At 41.5% G+C, this 25,462-nt stretch overlaps 1 protein-coding gene across 2 annotated transcripts in view; it reads left to right on the top strand.

Annotated features, from left to right (window-relative positions):
• LOC124775108 (protein timeless) overlaps positions 1-25,462 on the top strand; it is a 384,357-nt gene that overhangs the window by 41,851 nt on the left and 317,044 nt on the right. The window contains exon 2 of one of the 2 annotated variants that reach the window (XM_047249934.1): positions 4,081-4,186. The exons of the other annotated variant lie outside the window; for it this stretch is intronic. The gene's annotated coding sequence lies outside the window, so the exon portion shown is untranslated. The remainder of the gene's footprint in view (positions 1-4,080; positions 4,187-25,462) is intronic. 2 annotated transcript variants of the gene reach the window in all.

The following is a 25,462-nucleotide window of genomic DNA, read 5'->3' as shown; positions in this document are numbered from 1 at the left end:
ACTGTCTGTTACTTAACTGCTGAATCTCCTCAGGGTCTTCAACCCTATTGCACTAGACGGTATCTTCGCTATTCCAGTCCTTATGTCGGGCAAAAACCCAACGTCTATCGATAGTTACTGGCCGATAAGCTTCATCAACGTGATCTGCAAACTGCTTGAAAGGGTGATTGCCCGCCGATTAAGCTACGTTCTGTGATGTCAGGGCGTTTTGTCCTGTCGGTGTGACTTTCAGGAGGGATGATCCGCAACCAAACATCTGGTTAGGATGGCAATGGTCGTACGACAGGCTTTTTCTAAACGCCAGCAACTCACTGCTGTCTATCTTGTCCTACGTAAGGCACATGGAACCACCTGGCTTCATCACATTGTACATACATTCCATGACTGGGTTGTTCGAGGCTCCCTTCAAGTTTTTATTCATTAGTTTTTATGCCAACTGTTGTTCTGGGCTAGAGTTGGTACTTCACTCAGCTCTCCACATGTCCAAGAAAATGGCGTTCGCAATGCTCTGTGCTGAGTGCCACAAACTTTCTCATCACCATCATGCACTTTTGTGGTCATACTACGGTCCATCCTGTCCCAGAACTCTACTTAGGTACACAGTGCTCGGACATTGTTGCAGAGCCCCGATTTTCGGCACTCCTGATTGACAAGACGCCGACTATGCGGCCACATGTTCGTCATCTAAAGACAAACTGTATGTAAAGCTTTGTACTCTGTGATTCCTCGCCCACACTGCATGGAGTGAGAATCACGATAATCCCCTTATACCTACCAGGCTCTGATCCTGCGTGGACAATGGTTACCAGTTCTGAAATTGTTAGACCTCGTCCATTATGGAGTTCGACTGCGCACTAGCAGCTTCTGGACTAATACTGTAGACAGCCTCTTTGCCGAAGTGGTTATTCTCCCTCTTCAGCTCCGACGGTATCAACTTTTGCTTGCCTATGAAATCGCTATTCGACAATTTTCTGATCATTCAGCTTATCTTATTCTTTTTGCATTTTAAGGGCATCATTCCATTTCTTTTTGCATATGAGAGGGGTACCGACCCCCTGACACCCACCTTTGGGTAGGATTACTGTATAGGATGCCCCTTACAGACCACTGCCTCTCCTTCTTGTAATGTAATCCCTATGTTTTCTCGCACAGCCCACCGTATTTGATACCTAGACCACGAATGAAGATCGATCGATGTCAATGACCTCAGGTCTCCGTCGCCTCCTTGACCTTTCGGCATCTGTTGCTTTAAATTCTTGAAGAGAATCAGGTGCTGCAAAATTTTACACTGACGGCTCTTGCATCTCCTGCTGGTGAGGAACACCATTTGTGACCGGGAAAATACGGCGTTTTTACGACGGAGCTGATGGCCATTAATAGAGCCCTCCGTTTTATTAACTGGGTTGTCACTTGACTGCGTTTTGGCATGTAGTGACTCAATGAGCAATTTCCAAGCCACTGACTGATGTTGCTCTTGTCACCCTGTGATATCCGCTATTCATGACCTTCTCTTTGCTGTCAATCATATGCCTGCTCAGTTACCTTTCTCTTTAGGTTCCAAGTCACGCTAGAGGAGCGATTATTCCCACCTCCCTTCCCCCTCCCCCCTTTTCACTTCGCCGGTGTCTGGTGTTGATTTGTGGTTGCAGCTAAGGCCTCCGCTCACCTGGAGATGGAACATCTGGTGGACTACTGCTTCCTCTAATTAGCTCGCACTATCAAGGAAACTACTGCAGCATACAGTCTTCCTTCGGCTTCTCCCAGAAGAAATACACCGCTGTATGTCGCGTCCGCATTGGTCATACCAGACTGACCCATAGTTTTACTTTACGTGGAGCCGTACTGATAGTTGCTCATACCCTGGTGGAATGCCCCCTCCTACTGTCTCTGCATGGTCTTCAGAATTGTTTGCCTCTCATGTTGCCGGACAACCCATGGATAATTGAACTGTTTTTCCGTTTTCTTCTTGACAATGGTTTTTATTCTCAGCTATAACGTTTTAAACTACGTTCGGAGTGGGGGCAGGATGGTTGTGGTTGGGGGTGTCTCCTACCACATGCTGGGACATGGGGGCCCTCGACCCTGCCTCCTTCGCCTACTGACTGTCATTTCTCCTTTCGTCAGATGCAATTGCTTTGAGGCGGTTTGCCTCTTTTTCTGCCGCAATTTGTTTTCCGCTTTAGAAGTAAAATCACGTTTCTTAGTTGGCGCTAAGCCCCTCTTTAACGCTTTGACTGTGATGGATCTGGGGTGGGACGGATGAGGGAGGGCCTGCCACCTTTCGCATGCAAAGTCCTGGGGGGATGACCATGTGTAGCCTTAACTTTTTCATCTTGCTTAATTATTGACGGCCCAACTGATGTCCATTACATTTTTAGCGTTTTCGCTTTTACTTTCCTGGATCTGTTGACTAGAAGGCATTCTTTACTCTGTAGCTGTTTTTGCCCCTAATCTGATTGACGGGGTAGGTCGAATGTGGATAGCGATGGTGTGGCGTCTATCGCCATGGCTGAGCCTTCGGAGGTCATTTGCCGGCTCTGACCTACGTACCAATCCAGTCCATATGCTTTTACTTCCCCGTAAATCGTTTTCCAGCTCTGGTATCAGTATTGCCTTCAGTGCCTTGGTCTAACCACTCCTACGTACCTTCCTCATCCGATCACATTCCTGGTGGATGTCACTACCTCCGGATGAACAAACTCTTGACCAAGGGTCTGATAACATCATTGTTTAGTCTCTTACTTCCAATCAACCAAACAGCCAACAAGAATAGATCACAAAACTAGCGGAAGAGCGGGACAAAACTACTGAAAACTGAACTGATAAGCACTCAAATGAAAACGCTGTATATTTTTCACAAAAATCTACAGTGCTGTCTGAAATTAAAGCAACAAACCGAAATTTTGCAAGGTTGCGTTTATTTTCCCGCAAAACAGTATAAACAGGTGATAGTACAATAGAAACAACATAAAGAATACAGAACATAAACAACTGCAACATGCATAACGGTAGACAAAAATGTTCTTCCTTTTTTTTCAACTTGTAGAAGAGAACCCAACGACGAGTACTCTAAACATTGTACAAGCCATGGCTCCTGAGGAGAGCAAACGGGTTATTGTCTCCGCTGTGTCCGTTCTGTGAAACGGGAGATCTGAAAGGAATAATGTTAAAGGAATCCAGTTTTCAAAATTATTTTACATCATCCAAACAGGATTCTTCCGGATATGGATTTACTGTCAAAACTTTATCTACTACGTCCCCTCTACAAATCCCAGAAGACTGTTATAGGAATTGTAAAAATCCTGCATGTTTTACAGAACTACGAATACTCTATCTATTTTTCTTTATTTTCCACAGTATTACCGCAGTATTGCCAGACTATCATAGAATGTCACTACAGCTAGTATTAATAACAGCAACAATAATAATAAGAATAATTGATACGTCATCTGCCACGAAGTAGAAACAGTGGACCGTAGCCTATGTGGCGAATGGAGCCTACCCACGATGCTACGCTAGACACAGCGCCTGTGTTATACAGTACTTGGAACACCTTGCATCTTTGTTGTGTGTGTGTTTTCTAGCTTAGCTCTGTAACTCCAGAGTAATTTCAACCAAACTTGGTACATGTATGACTAACTCTGTGGAATAAGATAATACTGGTGGGGTAAGACACCCCTAAAATCTTAGGTGGAATGTATTTGTAGAGGATGCGACATGTAAAACTATATTGGTATCACAGCCATTGTTTCCGGGGTCACTAGGTTGACTGGTGATAGCTGATGGCATTTAAGCTCTAGGTGTGAATGACAGTGGAAAGGGAATGCGTGTAAAGCATAACTCTGTAAAGATTGAAGCAATTACGACAGTAGATTGTATACGTAATTTAAGATTGCTGTAAACAAATAACCGCGCATTTTACATGGCGATACCTCATAAGAATTTGTTCTTATACTCGGAGGATTCCATCTGACAGAAACAAAACTCGTGTATGCTCCTTGCCGCTGGTACATTGTATCAAATGTTTAAAAATTACTAAAATTAATTTAGTTTTAAAGCACCCTGTATTTTGTGTTACAGAGTTGTCAGAAAATGAAAAGTGACAGAGATACTCCATCTCTAATAAATACTGAACCAGCCAGCCATCTTTACCAAGTTTACCCCATACAAGATAATAGTATATACGGTAAGTAAACAGTTCATCTTAAAACAGTGTTGTCATAATGCAAAATGTTCAACTGGTGCGCAGTGTACCCGCAGTCGGTAGCAGGAGACGCTCTGGGACAACCACTAATAGACCCGTACCTGCACCATCCTTGCGTTCTTTTTTCGATCATCAGCCTTCAGACTGGCTTGATGCGGACCGCTACAAATTCTTCTCCTCTGCCAACCTCTTGATGTCTGAGTAGAATGTACACCCTAATTATTTGTTTGAAACGTTGCTATCTCAGTCTTCCCTTCAGTTTTTACTTCTGTCCGCTACCGTGGAAGTTATTCCTTGATTTACTAAAACTGTCATTCGGTCCCCGCTTCTGGTCAGTGTTTTTCAAATGTTCCTCTCCTAGCCATTCTTCCGACAGCCTCCGCATGTGTTACCTTATCAGTCCACTTAATTTTCAACATCCTTCTGCATCACCGCTTCTCAAATGCTTCGATTATTTTCTCTTTCGGTTTTCCCACAGCCCATGACTCACTTCCTTAGAATTCTATGCTCCAAACATACATTCTCAGAAATGTCTTCCTCAAGGTTGATATTTGATACTAGAGACAGCAAATGACTTGGAAGAGCAGTTGAACGGAATGGACAGTGTCTTGAAAGGAGGATATAAGATGAACATCAACAAAAGCAAAACGAGGATAATGGAATGTAGTCAAATTAAATCGGGTGATGCTGAGGGGATTAGATTAGGAAATGAGACACTTAAAGTAGTAAAGGAGTTTTGCTATTTAGGGAGTAAAATAACTGATGATGGTCGAAGTAGAGAGGATATAAAATGTAGACTGGCAATGGCAAGGAAATCGTTTCTGAAGAAGAGAAATTTGTTAACATCGAGTATTGATTTAAGTGTCAGGAAGTCGTTTCTGAAAGTATTTGTATGGAGTGTAGCCATGTATGGAAGTGAAACATGGACGATAACCAGTTTGGACAAGAAGAGAATAGAAGCTTTCGAAATGTGGTGCTACAGAAGAATGCTGAAGATAAGGTGGGTAGATCACGTAACTAATGAGGAGGTATTGAATAGGATTGGGGAGAAGAGAAGTTTGTGGCACAACTTGACTAGAAGAAGGGATCGGTTGGTAGGACATGTTTTGAGGCATCAAGCGATCACAAATTTAGCATTGGAGGGCAGCGTAGAGGGTAAAAATCGTAGAGGGAGACCAAGAGATCAATACACTAAGCAGATTCAGAAGGAAGTAGGTTGCAGTAGGTACTGGGAGATGAAGAAGCTTGCACAGGATAGAGTAGCATGGAGAGCTGCATCAAACCAGTCTCAGGACTGAAGACCACAACAACAACAACAACAACACTTCTTTTGGCCAGAAATGCCGTCTTTGCCTGAGCTAGTCTGCATTTTATGTCCTCCTTGCTTCTCCCACCACGTGTTATTTTGTTCCCAAGACAGCAGAAGTCCTACACTTCGTCTAATTTGTGGTCCCAATTTTGATGTGCTCGATTATTCATTCCATTCAGCAGATCCTGCAATTCTTCTTCACTTTCATCAGCGAATCACAGTGATATTCTTTCACCAAGAATTTTAGTCCCACTCTGAACCTTTCGTTTATTTTCTTCATTACTTCTTTGATGTGTAGACTGAACAGTGAGGACGAAAAACTGCATTCCTGTCTTAGACTCTTTTTAATCCGAGCTCTTCACTCTGTTTCACCTCTTACTCTTTTTAGAAATTGTATATTACCCGTCTTTCCCTATAGCCCACGTCCATTTTCCTGTGAATTTCGAACATATTGCCTCGTTTTACAATGCCTAGCGCTCTTTCTACGTCGACTACGAAGCGCTATGACAGAACTGCTTCTATAGCGCTTTCAACTTTCCTAAAGCCAAACTGATCGTCATCTAGAAGATCCTGAGTTTTCTTTTCCATTCTTCTGTGTTTAATTCTGATAGCCCAAGATCTGAATAGATATGGCTGTAATATTACTGCTGGTCTCCTTGTCCCTCCCTCCACCTTATTTTTGTCTTTTCCCTTTACAGGTATAGTGAATCAATGAGTTGTTGTTGATTTGTTTAATACTGTATGTTTCGTGAAATATCAGTGTTCATAATTTCATAGAGGCCTATTAAAAGTGTAAGATAAGACTTTGATCACTTAGTTACTTCTTTCTGGTTCTGTGACAAAAACACTACCGATGCGAATTTTCCGCTCTTTTCATTGTGTAGCTTTAGCTGACTGTGTTTCGCAAGTGATTTCACAGGACATCAGCTTTTGCTAACTCGCTGCGCAGTGATCAGGAGATACGACAGCGTCTCGCTCGGATCTCGCGGTATTCTTAGTAAACGTTGGTCCCAAATTGTAAAGACGTAAATGAAAGGCCACTTTTTGTCCGGGTCCAGGAACGCTCTAAGAACATACACAGCCTTCAAAGAGAAACCGACAATCGTTGTGAGCAACGAAAGTCATACAAGCTGTATCATTTCGTCAGAAGTAAAGTCTGCCTCTCTTTACGTCTATTTTCCCTACCTCTCTAAATTCACCGTGAGAGTTGGTACACTCCCTTTGATTCGTACTAACTGCAATAAACAAGAGGCGGTAATTAAAGTATGCGGGCGTAATTGTTATCAATATTGTTCTCGCTGCCCCTTTAAATACAAAATAGTATCGAGTGAAATATCTTGAAGATATTCATGAATATACTGCTCGAATTCTTCACTCGCAGTTTTCAGTGCAGACTACGTCGATTGATTTGTGTGGTACGCATGAAAAGAACTGAGAAGTTCAATAGTCCACTGCATAGCAGCATACTCGTAGGACACTTGGGTCTGCATTTATGCGAGACATCATGTATTTACTGTCGTGGGACTTTTGACGATTGCTGTTGATAATACACCTCGGTCGTCTGACGTAGAACAGCGAACTGATGTAACATGGTATTTGTTAAATAAGAGGACAGAAAACTTTTGGAGAATAACTGATCCACACAGCTTCCGCATCTGATCATAGGTCGTTGGTTCTATATTTACTTATTATCTCTTCAAACCATTGTGAAGTACGTAGAAGAGGATGCTTCGCATTTGTATTTCTTCCCGTTCCATTTACATATATAGCGTGGGAAGGATGACTACGTAAATAAACATGTGCGCGTTGTGCCTAATTTTGTCTTCGAAATCTCAGCTGTTGCTCGACCCCACTGACATTAATGTCTGCATCCTTGCACTGGTACGAGAACTGAACTGGGACAGTTATTTTGTTTTTTTGTTTTGCTACCACTAGTTTATGTTCATATGTCATCCACGAGTGAACTCTAATTTGGTGTTATTGACAGCCTTTACAGATGATCAGAATTTTACTTTTGTTAGAGGTCTTTCGATAAGATTTAGCTGTGGCAGTCACTGAGGGTTTCACATATTGTTCTTTTGACAACCGACGCGTTTCATTCAGCATTTGTCTCTCTATAGCTGTATGCTTTGTTTTGCATCTATTGCACAGTAATCAATATTTACATACCAGTTGCTTTACAGAGACTGTATACCACGGAGTGTACATAAGTACTCAGATATCCAGTGCATTGTCAAATATTCTTTAAACCCTGAGCCACAGTTCCTCTACATGCTTCTATGCAGTGCCAAATGTTTCCTCATTGAGACATGATACTACAGCCCCAGTGTCTAGTTTGCCGAACATACGAATCTTTCTACTTGATTTTGTTGCCATTAGTACTTTGATAATCATTTGTGTTAGAAATGTTTCGCCGTTTGCGGATACCAGTTTCAACTTAGACATACTCAAAAACGTCAAGTATATTTGTTACTATTAGAGATTCCGAACAATCTATTCTAGGAAGTTTTCCAAGAAGGCATTTATTATTGTTCCGCAGGATGCCTTGTCACGCCCACCTCGTACGAAACTCTTATTATCCCAATCGATTGTTGGGTAATTAAATCTCCTCCAATGATAACAGTATAGTTGTGGGACACACATACTAGCGAAATGAAGTTCACTGCAGAATTTTCGATTACAGCTGGGGATGAGTTTGTAGGTCAATAGAAGGATCCAGTTATAAGTTTCTGCGCACTCTTGATACTGACGAGGAGATCACGGCATGTGCCACAACCTGATTTTCCAGAAACTTCGCTCAGTGGAAGAGGAGCCAAAATAAACGAACAAGTGTCTCAACTTATCCGTAGATATTCGACCATTTCCGAGAAAACTGTAGTCAAAGTTTTCGAGGTACTTTATGGACCTCTTAGCGAGTTACATGTTTGCACCTGTTACTGTCCTTCAAAGTAGTCACCAGCGTTGTGTAGAACCCATTGCCAGCGACGTGGAAGGCGTAGTATACCGCTAACAGAGCCTGTTCCGTTGATGGTGCGAATGGAGCGGTCTAAAGTTATGGTGATTCTCGTGTACGACTGTGATGGTGTTATCCTAACGCATTACGTTCCACCATGGCAGACCGTCAATGAAAAGTATTACTGTTAATTTTTGGAGCATCATATGCGACCTGCTTTGTGAAATAAGGAGCGACACTTTCTGCTCAACACGCACGTCATTTTGCACGACAATGCGCGGGCGCATACAGCGCAAGCTGTGGCTGCTCTGTTCGGTCGATGGGACTGGGAAGTTCTGTACCATCCACTATACTCCCCGGACTTAAGTCCTTGTGACTTTGATTTGATTCCGAAGATGAAGAAACCACTCCGTGGCATTCGCTTCAGAACTGTTCCAGAGATTCGACAGGCAGTAGACCACTCCATTCGCACCATCAACAGAACAGGCTCTGATAACTGTATACTACGCCGTCCACATCGCTGGCAACGGGTTCTATACATCGCTGGTGACTACTTCGAAGGTCAGTAACAGGTGCAAACATTGTATCGGTTGTGAATAAATATTTGCCACTATTTAAGTTCCAACCCTCGTAGTTCAACCGAAGCGGTGGCACAGTGCTCACATCGCGGCATCAGACTTTTGCGACCCGTTTGCGAAACCCGATTATTATTTTTGTTTTTTTTTTCATTTTTCAACCAGTGTCCGTAGAAGATTATTATACAAGTGTTTTCCAATGTATAATGCAATAACATTGTCCTTCTTCGTCTACTAACTGTACGTTTGGTGAATGAATTTAAAAAAAGAAGAAAAAGGCAATAAATGGATGGAAAAAATTGTTTTCGTGAAGTTCCTGTAGTACATCTTGATTCGTAATCAACTGCAAGCGCCATTTTTCGGAAAAGTAATCCGTTAAGCGTCATTTGCCGCAAAATTACTACCAACGTGTGAAATCTTCAGCAGTGTTAAGGACTTTTCTTTCCGGAGCGATATTCATACGAAGAAATGTCACTCTGGCAGATCTGTCTTCTCACAATGCTCGTAGTATTCGAAATTTCCATGTTTCTAATGTTTTTACGACCCGCGTTATCCATGGGAATGCATCAAATCATCCTGAATAAACATAAGAATAAAATATAAAAATTAAACTTTGATATAAAAATATAGAGTTTAAAATGATTGTAACCCCGGAAAATACCATACGCACGTATATTACATAATAAATTTGACACTTGTGAACCCAGTTGCAATTTTACAATTAATATAATGCCCTTGTATCCCCAACTTGATAAGAAATATTCGTGTAGTGACCTTCTACGGAAATGGGTAGATAAACGAAAAAATAAAATAAAATAAATAAAAACAATAATCGGATTTCGAACATGGCGTGCAAAAGTGAGAGGCCACCGTTTCGGCTACGACTAGCGTGTGCTAAAAAGGCATCTAAATTATGTGGAAAACTTTGACAGTCGTTTTCTCAGAAACGGTCAAGTATCTACGGGCAAGCCAAGACACGTGACCGTTTATTTTGGCTCCTCTTCCGCTGAGCGAAGTTTCTGAGATACCGGCTTATGGCACTCAGCGTGTCCTCGTGAGTCTTGCCCAAACAGTCTCTATTGCAGCTTCATTTCTATCTCGATGGATTTTAATCTATTTTCTATTGTGGCAAGTACACAGTTAAGAGATGCATTTAAAAATAGTAGCCTATTGCATAGAAGCAAAATTTACGATGATTCATTTTGCTTGTACATATGTTCGTTGTCCGTGCACGAGTAGTCATTAAATTGCTATTGTTACTTTTGTCTTTGTGTTTCACAAATGGTTCCGTAAGTAAACAGTCCTGCTATGAGTGAATTACGATTAGTAATTCGATCTGTCAGTTCCAAAGGCCGTGCTTGCGAATTTCACTGCAAATCGTCTGACGTTACTGGGCCTTCAGCAGCCAGTCGAGGAAAACTAACGTTTTGCGTTATGCTGAACGTGCTGAAGTGAACAATTGGGAGAGTGTCGCTTCATAGATAGATAATTTACTATTAAATATCCAAAAGGTCCCGAAAACGTTCTGCAAGATTGGTACTATGAATGTGAAATGCTCACAAAAGAAAACAAACAAACTGCAGACGCAGTTTTGGACAATTACCTTGAGAACAGTAAGGGCTGTTTTATATCATTTCAAGACTGCTGTGATTAAAAATATGTTTCTTGTATATAGCAAATAAAAAGGCTAAAGAGCAATCCATGCAATGTCATAGTTTAAAATATCTGATAAAAATGTTCTATAGCGAAAATAAGGGCATATTTATTTTGGGACAAAAAAGTGCTCTTTTTGTGTATTTCGTGGAACCGAGAACATTAGTAACCTCTGAAGTACCTGCCTAACACGTTTTTATTAGGTCACTTTCTTGGCTGTTTGTTCCGTATGGCTGTTTGTTCCGTACAAATTCTGCAGTTGATTATCAAATAACCTCCCGACGAGCTAGAGACTTGATACTTGCAACATAGGTCAAAACTGGATGACAATGCGATTTTAACTCGCTTCCGTGTCTTGTGTGTGGCTGAGGGCAACCACTGTCTTTTTCCCGATGTGCTAGTGACTTGAAACTTTCAACATGGGTCAGAATTGGATGACAATACATTAACTTTCTTTCGTGTGTGATGTGTGGGAGGGTGCTTGGCGTGCAACTGCCATTTCTTACTTTTCCTGTTCCAGTCGCGAGTGTTTCGCAGTAAGAACGACTGCTGATAAGGCTCCGTGTGAGCTCGAACTCTAATTTTTACCTTTACTGTCTTTTCGCAAGACACACGTAGGAGGAAGCAATATATTGGGTGACTCATGTGAAGAAAAACTGAAATAAACCTAATATGTACCACATACCCCTGTTGTAATCTCATCATAATGTGTAAAATCGATTGACAAATCCCACACACACAATAGCAAAGCAGAAAATACTTGTTAAAATAAAAAACTCTTTAATATTACACGTTTTTAAATCCAACTAAAAAGTGTAAAATTATTTATCGCTGCCTCATACAGGTGATTTTCAAAATTCGTGCTTGTGAATTTTTAATAGCTGTGACAGTACTTGTAAAATTTCAAACGAAAAACGTGGGGTGCATGCAACAATTTTAAGGAATGTAGAGAGTAGCTGTCGCTGAGAAAAATCACTCAACTGTTCATATCATTAGCAGTACAATAAAATTGTTAGTGACTTGGGCCAACTATTCATGCATTCGTTATCTATTGCATACACCCAACGCTTTTCGTTTTAAATTTTACAACTATTGCCATAGCTATTAAAAATTCACACGCATAAATTTTCAGGGCTGTTTGTATAGGTTTGGGAATCTGTATGGGGCCAGGAGAAAATGTTTGGTAATTTTAAGTTTGTTTTAAAAAGTTTTATTCAAACAATTACTCGAACGTTACGTGAAAGTCGGAACACGCTATTACCAACAAAAAAATTCTTAATAGGTATGCCTCCAGTCAGTGTCTATGCGTCGTGGTCTATGTTATTACAGAAATATCTTTGTGACAGAGATTGCAGTGGCGCGTAGAAGTGTTGCCAGCATGAGAAAGCCGCGCGAGATGTGTGATGCCGACAACGATGGCTTAAAATGGTCGGCCTCTAAACATCGATGTTAAATGATGAATTTATGTAAAGGCGAAAAAAGCAACATAAATTGCAAGTAATATGTATTTGCTAATGAATACATACTCATATAATTAAGATTATATATAGACAAGTTTTTGTATGAAGACTTAATATTTTTGAGAGGTTTCCCCTTCAATCTACTGTATTTTTGACAGAGAACATGTTCTGATTTTGATAAGTCTTTCAAAATTTAACGATGTGACTATACTGTTCGAATACTTAAAAGCAGTCTGTTGTAGCACGTACTACGGATGACATGGCTATACTTCTAAAGGACCTTCTGTATGATCTATAAAGCGATATTTCGGATAATAATTGGGATCAGTTCTAGTGCTGATTCCACCCTTCGGCTTTGAGGAATAGCATAATGTGTGACGTTATTTTGTTTATGTCGCAGACTTTAGTAGTAATGTTAAATGTTTTCTCTGGATTTCTTCGTTACGCGCGTATATTAGAAATTTTGATGTATACTCTTTTGTTTTCATATCGTAATTTATTTTAGGTATCTTTTGTTGTTAAAAGTATTCCAGATTTATAAGATTCTGATTTCATAGACAACTGCTTTTGCATTATGGATGAGTACGTTTATTTACAGCGAAATTCATAGAATTGCTGATCGTAAATCTACCATCAGATTTGTACAATAATTCTGTGTTATATGGGAATTTTTACAAGTGCAGTATTTATGGAAATTACATTGTGCTGACAAAGGTTCCAGCTTCAAGACCGTCTGATGGATATATGTGGAGTTGTAGAAGAAACAATATATGGAATTCTATCCGCAGAGGATCCTAGTTCGAAAGACAGAGGCCAAATTTAGAAGTACTAGTCATGTTAACTTACTATTATTGCTACGAATATTTCGCTAAATCTGTCATGCAGTGTTTGCATGTCGTACTGTTGCTGACTGGTTTTCATTCTGTAAAGAAGTTTGTGGGGCCTTTTTAAAGTACAGGGAATCATTAAAAAAAGGGGGGGGGGCAGAGGCTGTACTTGAAGTAGACGAATATAATTTTGATTTTGGTAAAAGAGAGGACGAAAGGGGGCATGAGGTAGTTGGGCTTTGAGTTATTGCAGTAATCATTTCTGGGGGAGGATTGTGCCAGTGTTGTATTTAGGGTGGTTTCAAATCGTACCAAAGAAGTGTTAACATCTTTGACTGAAGAACATGTCGAAGGTTCAGTAGTAATGTCAGATGAGTTTGCTTCATATAAGAGTTGAGTCACACCGGTTGTTATCGTTTTGTTGTAAAACAACATTCAGTTTAAAGTTATAAGACGGAGACGTGTACAAAAATAATGGAGGGGTTTTGGGCGGGGCTGTAAAATCTGTTTTAGGGCTGGGAAGGAGGGAAATTCAGTATTGCAACGTCATTTGGAAGAATAGTGTTGGAGGAAGAGTATTTCTTAAGGTTATTGTGTATTTCTAGCTTTTATGAGGTCAGCCAAATGCACAAGCCTCCTTTTGTTAGTTAGGTGTCGGTGGGTTTCATTTATTTTTCTTATTTTCTGTTGTTTTTTTTTCTGTTATTGTAATCTGTGAATTTGGTATCTTTTTGTTGGTTTCTCTAGGCGGAGGTTTTTCGTTTTAATATTTTTTGGGTACAATGGTAGGGCGAGAGGTTGAGTGTTGTGTCTTGTGTGTGTGGGTTTCTCTGTTTGATTTGGGATAGTATTTGCGTTTTTTATTTTAAAATTTTGCAGCCTGTTGCGCGAGGGTTGTGGGAAAGAATTGATTTGAGTGGTACCTCCTTCGGCCTGGCATTTAGTGTTTCTTGTTAATTTTTTCATTACCTACTTTGGTTTTGCATATTTTGTCAGTTTGACCTCTTAGCATTTTCATTCCTCGGTATGTTTGTATTTTGTTCGTGTTAGCTTCGAGTTGTCATTTGCCGGGAAGTTCCTTTATATCTAGCTGTTTATTTTCTTTCTTCCATTTTGATGTTTGTGCTATATTTTTGTCAATTTTACTTTCAATCCTTAGGTACAAGTTCTATGGTTTTTCATTTTCGAGCTTTTGTAGCTGGTGTGAGTTACGTTTAGTCCAGCTACCGGTTCCAAGATTTGTGTTTTGTGATTTCGATCCAAGGTAAAATTATTTACGTCAGTGACTTTTATGGGACCAAACTGCTAAGGTCATCTGTCCCTAAGGCTAATCACTGCGTGATCTAACTTAAACTAACACACACCTATGCCCAGGGAGGACTCGAACCTCCGACGGGGGGAGCCGCACGAACCGTGACATGGTGCTCCACACCGCGCGGCTACCCCGCGCGCCCGTCCGTGACTAAGTTGTGGTACTTCCTGCAGTTAGTTTGTCCGACACGGTGTTTTTATATTAAAAGACACCACCAACACACAAAATTCCGAATATATAACTGTAAATGTTTTATAATAATGAATTTTTGTAAATTATTTTTACTTCCGTGAAAATGCAAGACTAAGGAAATTATCGCAGTTTCGTTAAGCGGGGATCGAAAAGATTTACTGATCTTAATGTACTCAAATATGATTCAATATTGGAAATATTGTTTACGTTTATTGTTTCAAAGGAAGAACCGCTAATCAAGAAAAATCTCCTACATTTACATTTATTTTTACTTGTCAGAATTAGCGAATACTATGATTTTTATTATGAATCTGGGCCGTTATCATTTAGGACAATGGCGCTGACCTCTGCACCAGTGTTCCCCTATAAAATATGCATGAAGTATTTAAATCTATCGCTTCATGAATATAGGAGCTGGTACAAAAAACATTAACGACACTTTTAAGTAATATTTGATTATATTTAGGGTAAATGTTAAATTAAACTTACACATTTTCGTGCCTCACCACAAAATGGCTTCTTACACTACGAAGAAACTAGAGGGAAGAGAGAGCTATCTTTTTGCAAAAAGAAACAGATTCCAATTACATTCGTAGATCGTAATAATTGATTACAGAGTCTTTGTTATTTTTCTCAGATAATGTTTGTCTCAGTTTTGGTATATTTGTGAATTTATTCAGTATCATTTTTATCACGTTATGTGGCGCCCCGCCACAGGACGCATAGGGCGACAGTTTCATATGAGAAGTTGGGGGGGGGGGGGGGGGGAGACAGGGGTTAATCTCACGGGAGCGTACGCAAGCGTGTTGTCAGTTTATGGGTCGATTCCCGGTGACTGATTGAATATTTTTCTGGGTCAATATGGTCTGCAACAGCATCACTCAGCCTTGTGAGGCCGACTGAAAATGTACGTGCATAAATAAGCAGCGTCATTGATGCAGTTGTTCCCGAATTAACGCCGTGTCGGTTAGGCTCACAGCTAGACCAGCGACCGGCTGTGTCGCAAAAGCGTCCAGCGCCGTGTTTCAGCGATGTGGCCTGTTGCAGATATTACGGCGTTCTGCCGATATCGTCTTCTCGCCTCCCCTCCTCCCTCTCTCCATTCCTTCTCCCTCTCTCCTCCATTTTGGCGCAGCGGCCGTAGTCGCTCCAGCAACCGGATAGAGGCCGTCGCGCAGGTCGCGGTCACGTGGCTTGGACACGTGACACGTTCGTGGCAGGAACTCAGATACTCTCAAATTACCTGTCCTTCAGCCAACACACTAACATCAATTATACCACAGCTCTGCTCGACGAAATGTTCCGAGAAGTATTTTTTTGTAATTTGGTTCCACCGAAATAGTAATTAGACCTTTTTCTCCTGAAGAATTTGCGGAGCCGACCGTTGACTTCCGTGTTAGGCAGCTTTACATCGTATCATGTATATCTTAGTTTCGTTGTTAGAGCTGATGATGATGATCGTATGCGATAACTGGCCGGAAGTCCCCACTTGGGGAAGTTCGGCCGCCGAATTGCGACTTTGCTTGTAGATGATGGAATGATGGTGAAGACAACACAACGTCCTATCCCCGAGAGGAGAAAATCTCCGATACGGCCCGCTGCGTGGCAATATGGCAATCAGACCTGCCGACTGCTCAGCGGACGTTGTCCGCAAATAATTGGCTTATACCACAATGTTTGAGGAAGCAGCAGGTGATCAGTCACCTCCAGTATATACTTTCCGCAAATCGCAGAAAAGATGTAAAGTGCTGTAAATTTCACGTAGCAGCATGTAAAGCCATGTATATAGGGAACATCATGAGTGTTCAGTACTACGCTCTGTGATGAGAAATTTCATTGGTACCTTAATTGTTATTCTAGGAAACAATACTCCGAATGAACAGTTTTCGATCCAACGATGCACATGCCCCCACAGTTATGAAGGAGATGAGATGTGACCATGCAGTGCAGGAATTCATCTGCTTCACTTTACTGAATGCTAATCGAGCTACACAGCGAATTTGCACGGCAGAGACTTTTGTTCGGGACATATATTTGCCCCACTTCGGGCAGGGTAATGAGGTATCATTCTGCTGAGTACTACGGCACGCTGGAGTCCATGGTAATGAGTTGATACTGAAGTGTAAAGCCATGTGTTAGGGGACAGTTCACAATTCGGAGATGGAGTCCGATCACTTCGTTCCACGTGAGTGACCGGAATGAAGAATGCTACGGTCGGATAATTAGCCTCATGAAACGCAGTGTATGCCCTTGCTCTCAGCAATTTCCCCCCCCCCCCCCTCTCAAAAAAAAAAAAAAATACACAATTACGTGTATCACCGACACAATAGTGGAATGAGAGTCTGCAGCGGAATGGCACAACAGTGGAAAGACAGTCTGCAGGAGAATGGCGCATTGTGTCACATCGTGTTCCATGCAGGCGTCCTTGGTGGCTCAGTCTGCGTTTCATTTCCCCAGACTCGCACATGTTCCGGGACCTATAACAATGATACCTGCTTCACCTGCTGTTGAAGGAAGTACAATTGGTACTGAAGTGGCAGGTGCGGCGGCAAAACAGACCTGTGAGGAAACAATTAACACAGGATACCCCATCGTCTTGAGATCTGGAGTGTCTTCTTTCAAACTATGTCTCCAATCTGCTGTGGAGGGACCAAAGAGCCTTATACTCAAAATCCGCTCTTGAGCACCAGCACTTCTAGATATTATGTATCTTTCTAACCTTTATATATTTTATATTAATGTGCAGCACATTTTATGGAGGATATTGAGGGGAAGGATATTAGTGTTTAACGTCCCGTCGACAACGAAATCGTTAGAGACGGAGCACAAGCTCGGGTAAGGGAAGGATGGAGATGGAGAGCGGTCGTGTCCTTTCTAAGGAACTGTTCCGGCATTTACAATTTAGAGAAATCAGGTAAACCTAAATCAGGACGGCCGGATGCGGGTTTCAGCCGTCGTCCTCCCGAATGCGAGTCCAGTGCGCTAACCACTGCGCAACTCCGCTCGGTATGGCGGATATTATATGTATAAACCAATTAATGGGGTTTGATCTAGCATTGTTGGGAACACCTGGAATAATTTCAGTCAAAGTGGGTACATACATGACTGTGACTTGCTGCCTGAAAAAAATAATTGTGGAGGTACCACACGTCCAGCGCTCAAAGGAATGGATTGAATCCATACTTTTTCTGTCGTTAGACCGATTGATGTCAGCCACTACAATATTTAATTTCAAATTTAGACAAACAAAATTCTGCAGGACATCCCAGAAATCTCCTGTTTCAGCCGGGATAGATGAACACGACATTTATCATTTTTTTCGTCGATCTATGGAGTGGACTCTTATCAGATGAAAGAAACCAGGAACATTAAAAAAATACCGAGAAAATTTATCGAAAATTAGCTATTTCTGCGGGAGTCCTCATCATATAGCAGTGACAACACGCGCACCTATAAGTGCTCTCTTGTTCCATATTTTAAAACGAATGTTTAATGCAAGAATTTAGCCATCGTTATGATAAGAGCGGATATTAAGAGCTTGTGATAATCCCATTCTATGTCAGTGACTTGAATTAAATTGCAAATTTCGTTTCAGCGTCATGCCGAGTTATTCCCGAAGGTAGAGTATACTATGGTCGGTCTGTCAGATAGAGACTTAAAATCCGGTAACGTCCTATTGTCTCTGCAGAGGAGCAAGCTACGTTCCGTAAACCGTTTCGAGGTTCTTCCTCCTACCAGCACTGTCGTCCCCCCTCCCCCACCAAAACCACCATAACACGAACATCAATTGAGAAACCATCCATACTTCTCAAGGAAAGATGACCAAAGGAATTTTTCAGTATTAGTTTCTTTTTTCAGTTTCATGGCAGGCCATTTTGTCTCTTCATTCTCTACCCAGATTATTTTCTCGACTAGTCCAAGCTATCTAGAAATCCTCGAAGAATTATTGCAGGAACAAAACTGCCCTAGTTAAAAATATATAAATAAACACTAAAGTTTGTGATGATGGCAACATGAGGGGGGGGGGGGGGCGTACGCTACCAGATCAAAAGTATCTGGACATTTATTAGTTGGCATTAATATGGCGTGTGTCTACCCTTCGCCTTTCTGACACCTTGATCTCTGCTGGGAACACTTTCAGTGAGGTGTCTGAACGCCTGTGGAGGAATGGCAGGTCTTTCTTCCTCAAGATCCGAAACATGATAAGGTACTGATGTTGGACGTTGGGCTCTATAGCGAAGTCGACGTTCTGACTCACCCCAAAGTTTTCCATTGGGTTCAGGTTGGGATTCTGGACAGGCCATTCCATTTCACACATCATTGCATCTCATATGCCTTCTACACATTCAGTGAGCTAGCTGGACTGCTAGTAGCTCTTTGGAACTTACGAGTGATTCCTTCAGCTGATTTCACACGATTTTTTACAATTACTCACCGCAATGTTCCACGGTACCTGTCCTTAAGCACACGAGGTCTGTCTGGTCTTGTTTTAGCTGTGGTTGTTCCTTCGCGTTTCGACTTCAGCACCAACAATCGATTTGGTAATTTTTAGAAGTGTTGAAATGTCCCTGATGGATTTAACACCTCGTCGACGTCGCAGACATTAGATATGGACGACAAGCTCGGATTGCGGAAGCAAACTGAAGAACCATGCTGGCCTTCGTCTTATGTGATTTAGGAAAATCGCAGAAAACCCAAACATTGATGACCGGATCTCGAACCGGCGTCCTCCCGAATGCGAGTGTCGATCACTGTGCCACCTCACTTGGTAGTCACACAACACAGAGCCGTGCTGAGTCTACGTGGCTGAACTCTCTCTACAACCTTAATGACTTGCTGCTCGTGCGCTGCACCACACATTCCAAAAGTTCTTCTGGTTATGCAACTTCCTGAACTACCATAATACAAAGCAATGCAGTCAGCACGCATTGCCAAGGAACTTTTTCTTGTGCCGTGTATTAGTGCGCGACTATTTATCGACATAGAACTCTGACAAATTTTACCAAACGTATAAACTGAATGGCAATTGTGATGTAATGCATGTACGGGAAAGATGAGATGATAATTTTTAATGACAAATGATACAAGGACAGCTGATGAGAAATTTTTTTTATTGTCAATCTGTAATTACGTTGTATAAAGATGTACAGGAAAGTTAAGATATAACATCGCTGAAGAGATCAAAGGAATCTTGATTAAAATGAACGTTTTTGATCGTCTTTTACCTTCTCTTATTTGTTCTGTGTTCTAGCATGAGGAGAGCAAGAAATGAATGCACATGTGTGGACTTAAATAAGAATTCCTGTCAGAAAGGTCACAGTTCGCAGGATTTGATTGGAAGTCATTGACTGAAACACAAGGGATATCTGGCCTTCCCAAAGGAAGTGTTATAGGCCTTCTGCCGTTCCTGATCTATGTAAACGATTTAGGAGACAATTTGATTAGCTCTATTAACATTATTTGCAGACGATGTTGTTGTTTACTGTCTAGTGAAGTCGTCAGAAGATCAAAAGGAATCACAAAATGATTTAGACATTATATCTACCAACCAGATCTCCTGCATTACGCTTTTCCGTTCTGTTCTGAATTATTACTGGGGATAGGGTTAGGGGTCATTACCAGATAGGATTAACGGATGACATCGAAAAACTTTAGCAAAGGCCAGCTCGTTTTGTATTATCGTGCCATAGGGAGTAGTAGTATATCACGAGTTGGGGTGGCAGTCATTAAAACAAGGCGTTTTTCGATACAGCGAGCTATTTTCACATAATTTCAATCACTTACTTTCTTCTCCAGATGCGAGAACATTTTGTTGACTACAATCTACATAGAGAAAAATGACCATTGTAATAACATAAGAAAATTCAGAGCTTGTACGGAAACACGGAGGTGTTCGTTTTCCTCCATTTAATTCACAGTGGAAATAATCTGAAAATTGTTCAATGAGTCTCCTGTCAAGCAATTAATTGTGAATGACAGAACTGTCGTGTAGATGTTGATGTAGATAGCCCAACTTTGAAGGCAGCCACCGCTAATTCAAGATATTTAGTAATTTAACGTTCAACTGTCTCGTTTATTTGTATCAGACCTCGTGCTCGATAGTCACAGGCAGTAGTGGAAGCAGACGTCTGTAGTGAGCTGCTCATCCAATGACACTAAGTTGATCGATTGCGATGAAACTTGCCGCCGCTAAGTACATAGTTCAAGGCCGGATTACACACGCGTACTAATGCGGCAAGGCAAGCAGTTCTTTAGTAATGCGAACAGTTTCATTACATTTGTGTCGAGGAAGTATGTGTAGTTAGTGGGCTCATATGCGTTTGTCCGTCACGTGAAAAAAACAAAAAACAGACATCCTGCTTGACATGAACTGGCTTGTTGTGCCAAGTGCCTCACGTGGTAGCGCACGGGACGAAGCACCCAACACGGCCAACGCGCGCTCTGCGGACACTGCTGTTGCTGGAATGGTGAGGAATGAACTCGACAGGGTTACTGCAACAACAGCACATGGCCGTGGACAGGCTTAACAAACGTGACAGCAGCTGTAAGCGTTCTAGGAGAGAGACATCGGAACACCTAGAGAGGAGCGCGGAGGAGGCCTTAAGCCCCGCTCTCACAGGACTTGAAAACGCATTTGGTCCAGGAGCTGGTGACGTCACAGCATGGAGTTCCGCGTTTCTCCACACTACGGGGCGTGGAATAAAGAATCTTGCATGAGATGCGACGTCGTTGTACATCGCAAGCAGAACGTAGCAGCTGCCACATTGTATGGCGTTAAACAAGGTCTGTGATGTTTCTTTAGTTTTTCGTGTAGAGTACGTTATATGAATGTAAATTGTCTCAAAGCAATAACAAACTGATCTGTTATAAACGCATCGTTTTGGCTACGATTTGTTATAATAAAATGACAGGAAACTACACATCGGTAGGACATGGCTTCCCCTAGTCGATGTTTTTAGTGCTACAACTTGTGTGCTACGAAAATATGTCGTATCAAAGTTACGGCTCAGTTATGATCTATTGAAAGCGCGTCTTTTTAGTACAGTTTGCATGTTAAATATCAAATAATGACATCTGTGGATACAGTCTTTAGACAGTGTATTCCTTATATGGAAGCCAAGCTGCTGTGCTGAAGCCTCAGCGCAACTGATCGCGTTGTGGGCTTGTGAGTATTGACGAGGGAGGTAATGGGTTCGTGTCCAGCCACTTTCAATTTTTTAAACATTTTGTTTTCTGTAATATTCTGGGTCTTCCTTATTCATTTAATAGAAGTATTCTCTCAAAAGTAGATGTTATTTATTACAAATAATGAATTTGCTGCAATTCTTGTTGCAAAGGCACAGGACTGGATTGTTTCACCAGTGGCCAGAAATCTTACTATCGAGAATATTTACCCATATGCAAACTGACATTAACCATATTCAATCTGAAACCGAAAATGAGGTGAAAATTCAGTTGAGCTAACGAATAACTTGTATTAGTATATATCTTACGTAAGATCGTTTAATAGCATTATGTAGTGTTCCTCTGCCAGCAGTCCCCTGTTTAAACCTTCGACTAGTCCATAATATTCTTTGCGATTTTCTCCACTCTTATTCTACAATAACTAACAGAATTAATGCAGCTGTTTTACGCACGTCCAGCCATCGCCTGCATTACCAAATCCAGATTAACATGGTGACACCGCGAAGACACAGCATAAGCCCAGAAAAAAAAGAAAGAATGAGACTCACTTTCAATAGGCATCATGGGACCCACCATTAACAAGATGTGGGTGCTGTGCCGTCGATAGGGGTAGTTAAATGACTTGTGTTATATGATACATTCGTATCAGTTATACAAATTTCAACTATGTTTCAATTCGAACATAATTTTTTGTTAATAATCCGATTTTCATATTTTACTTTTGTTATATCGTGGTTACTACACTAAGACTACGCCTCATCACATTCAACACTATCTGTTCAAGGCAGACCTAGTGTCTCGATTTTGATTCGATTTATGGAAACAAATGTACCAGGCATCTTCGAACTGTCAGGGCCGTTTGCTTGTATTTAAACATGGGGAACTCGGCACAAAGTTACATGAATGTAGCCAGATGAGTAATTTTTGTGATGCAATATTCGTGTGAATCTGGGTGAAAGCAAATAACGATGGCTACGATAATCGTAACCCACGCCAGCTGCGAAGGGCATTCTGTAATTCGATTTTGGGGTTCAAAAGGATGTAAAACTGCATAACTTCATCAGGAGTGGTGCTTATTTTATAAGTGACCATAGAAATGTGCGTGTGAGCGGAATGGCACCCTCAATATCCAGTCCGATGAAATCGCACAACAGGTGGACTAAAGATAGCGAACTGATCAACAACTAACAAATTGTGTTCTGGGTGATGAATATCCTCATTTTGGACGCACACGATTGTGAGGCAAAACCGGGATATCGTAAATTTGTAAGCGCAGTGGGTATCGAAAATGCTTAGATAGCAACATAGAGAGCAAAGTGTGTCGTGCGGCGGAGCTTTTTATGACTACTATCGATAAGATGTAGATCATTTCTTGTCCACATTGTTACTGGTGACAAGACAGGAATATTACATGCCATCGCGGAATCAAAACAACAGGAAAATCGGCAGTGCCAATCAACTTCGCCAAAACTGACAAACATCAGTCAACTCCCTATTATTTGTTCTTTTGGTTGCTTTCATGGGACGTGTGCCTACAGTTACAAGTGGCATGTACTGTGAAAACTCAAACCAAACATACGTGCCCCCAAAATCGACGGTGCTGGAAACTATCGTTTAGGAAAACGCGCGTCCACGCACCAGTGCCCGTACCGTAGATAAGGTTCAGCGTTTCCGTTGCGAACTCTATGACCAGCCACTAGCACGCAGTGACCATTACCTCTTCTTGCATCTGAAACAGTGACTTGGTGGACAACTGTTTGAAAATGACGGGAAACACAAGAGCTCTATTGTCAACTATTTCATTTCACAGGCGGGGAACTTGTATGCTGAGAAAGTTAGTGAAGTGTTACGGAAAGTGATTACAAGAGAACAGCGATTACGTGGAAAACTGAAATAGGATTGTACGAAACTAAAATCGCCAATAAAAGCTTTTTCTGACGGCTATATATTCTTATGAGTAAACAGCTCACGCTTTTCGGATGCGCCTCATAGTTCCGAAGAGTCCTGCAATCTTCCTATAAAAATTGGCACAGCAGTATTGAATGAAATATGCAGGGTATCTCTTAGCTATGGGCTAGGCTTCTGAAGAGGGTATTTTGAAAAAAAATACATATTCATTCGAGTGTAGACTTTACGGAGTGCTTTCGGTGTCAACGTGTCTCAGCAGCAAAATGCAGAACTGCTTTATGAGAGGTTGCGGCCATTTTTAATGCACTCAAAAACTGATATTAGTGTTGACCAATGCATTTATTAATTTTGTACTGCCTTAAAGGTTTCATCTTAACACCATTCTCAAAGGCTCTGCAAGAGAAATACTTGGACGGACATCAACAATAAAACATTTTATTGAACAGCTAAATGTTCATGTATTTTAATTTCATTTTTACACATTGACACCTTCTTGCGGTGATAATTTTCGCGTCTCCTTGCACCAGATGATTATTAGGTAGATAATAACCTGGATGATGGAATAAATATAACAATATTATGTATCTTTTAAAACTCCATGGTCTCTATCAACTCTATCAGTATTTCTGTATTTCAAAACACGTCATTTTCATGAACGCCGTAAAGTACGATACTGTCGCATTCTAGTACGTTGTTTTAGACTGCGGTGCTGTCATCTGACTGCCTTCTTCACGTAATACCTGGATGTGTACAGTGAGTCAGTTTGCACTCAGTTATCAAGTAATGTAGCCCAGATACTTTGTATCAATGTTCGAAGAATTTAGTTTCGTTTTTCCTTAGAACGTGTTATTCATATTGGGTAGTTCTACTTTTCTCCGTTTTGTACGATTTGCATGTTATGTGTTTTGTCAATGTTTTTTCATTGAGTGCTCGCACTTCAGTTATTACTATTGTACAATATGTGATCAAAAGTATCCGGACACCTGGCTGAAAATGACTTACAAGTTCGTGGCACCCTCCGTCAGTAATGCTGGAATTCAATATGGTGCTGGCCCATCCATAGCCTTGATGAGAGTTTCCACTCTCGCAAGCATACGATCAGTCAGGTGCTGGAAGGTTTCTTGGGGAATGGCAACCCATTATCGACGGAGTGCTGCATTGAGGAGAGGTATCGATGTCGGTCGGTGAGGCCTGCCACGAAGTTGGCGATCCAAAACATCTCAAAGGTGTTCTTTCGGATTCAGATCAGGACTCTGTGCAGGCCGTGCATTATGAACAGGTGCTCGATCGTGTTGAAAGGTGCAATCGCCATCCTCGAATTGTTCTTCAACACTGGGAAGCAATAAGGCGCTGAAAACATCAGTGTAGGATTGAGCTGTGATAGTAATACGCAAAACAAGGGGTGCATGCCCTCTCCATGAAAAACACGGTCACACCACAACACCATCGCCTCCGAATTTTGCTGTTGGCACTAAACATGCCAACAGATGACGTTCACCGGGCATTCGCCATACCCACACCTTGCCATCGGATCGCCACATTGTGTACCATGATTTGTCACTCTACACAACGTTTTTCCACTGTTCAGTCGTCCAGTATTTACGATCCTTACACCAAGCGAGGCGTCGTTTGGCATTTACCGGCGTGATACTCTCACCTCCCGCCTAACTGTCATAGTACTTGCAGTGTCTCCTGATGCAGTTTGGAATATCTGTGTGATGGTCTGGATAGATGTCTACCTATTACACATTACGACCCTCTTCAACTGTCGGCGGTCTCTGTCAGTCAACAGACGAGGTCGGCCTGTACGCTTTTATGCTGTACGTGTCCCTTCACATTTCCACTTCACTATCACATCAGAAGCAGTGGACATACGGATGTTTA

The sequence above is a fragment of the Schistocerca piceifrons genome, chromosome 2 (genome assembly GCF_021461385.2).
Source record: "Schistocerca piceifrons isolate TAMUIC-IGC-003096 chromosome 2, iqSchPice1.1, whole genome shotgun sequence".
NCBI lineage: Eukaryota > Metazoa > Arthropoda > Insecta > Orthoptera > Acrididae > Schistocerca > Schistocerca piceifrons.
The sequence above is the reverse complement of the archived record's forward strand: the minus strand, read 5'-3'. Positions and strand labels throughout refer to the sequence as shown.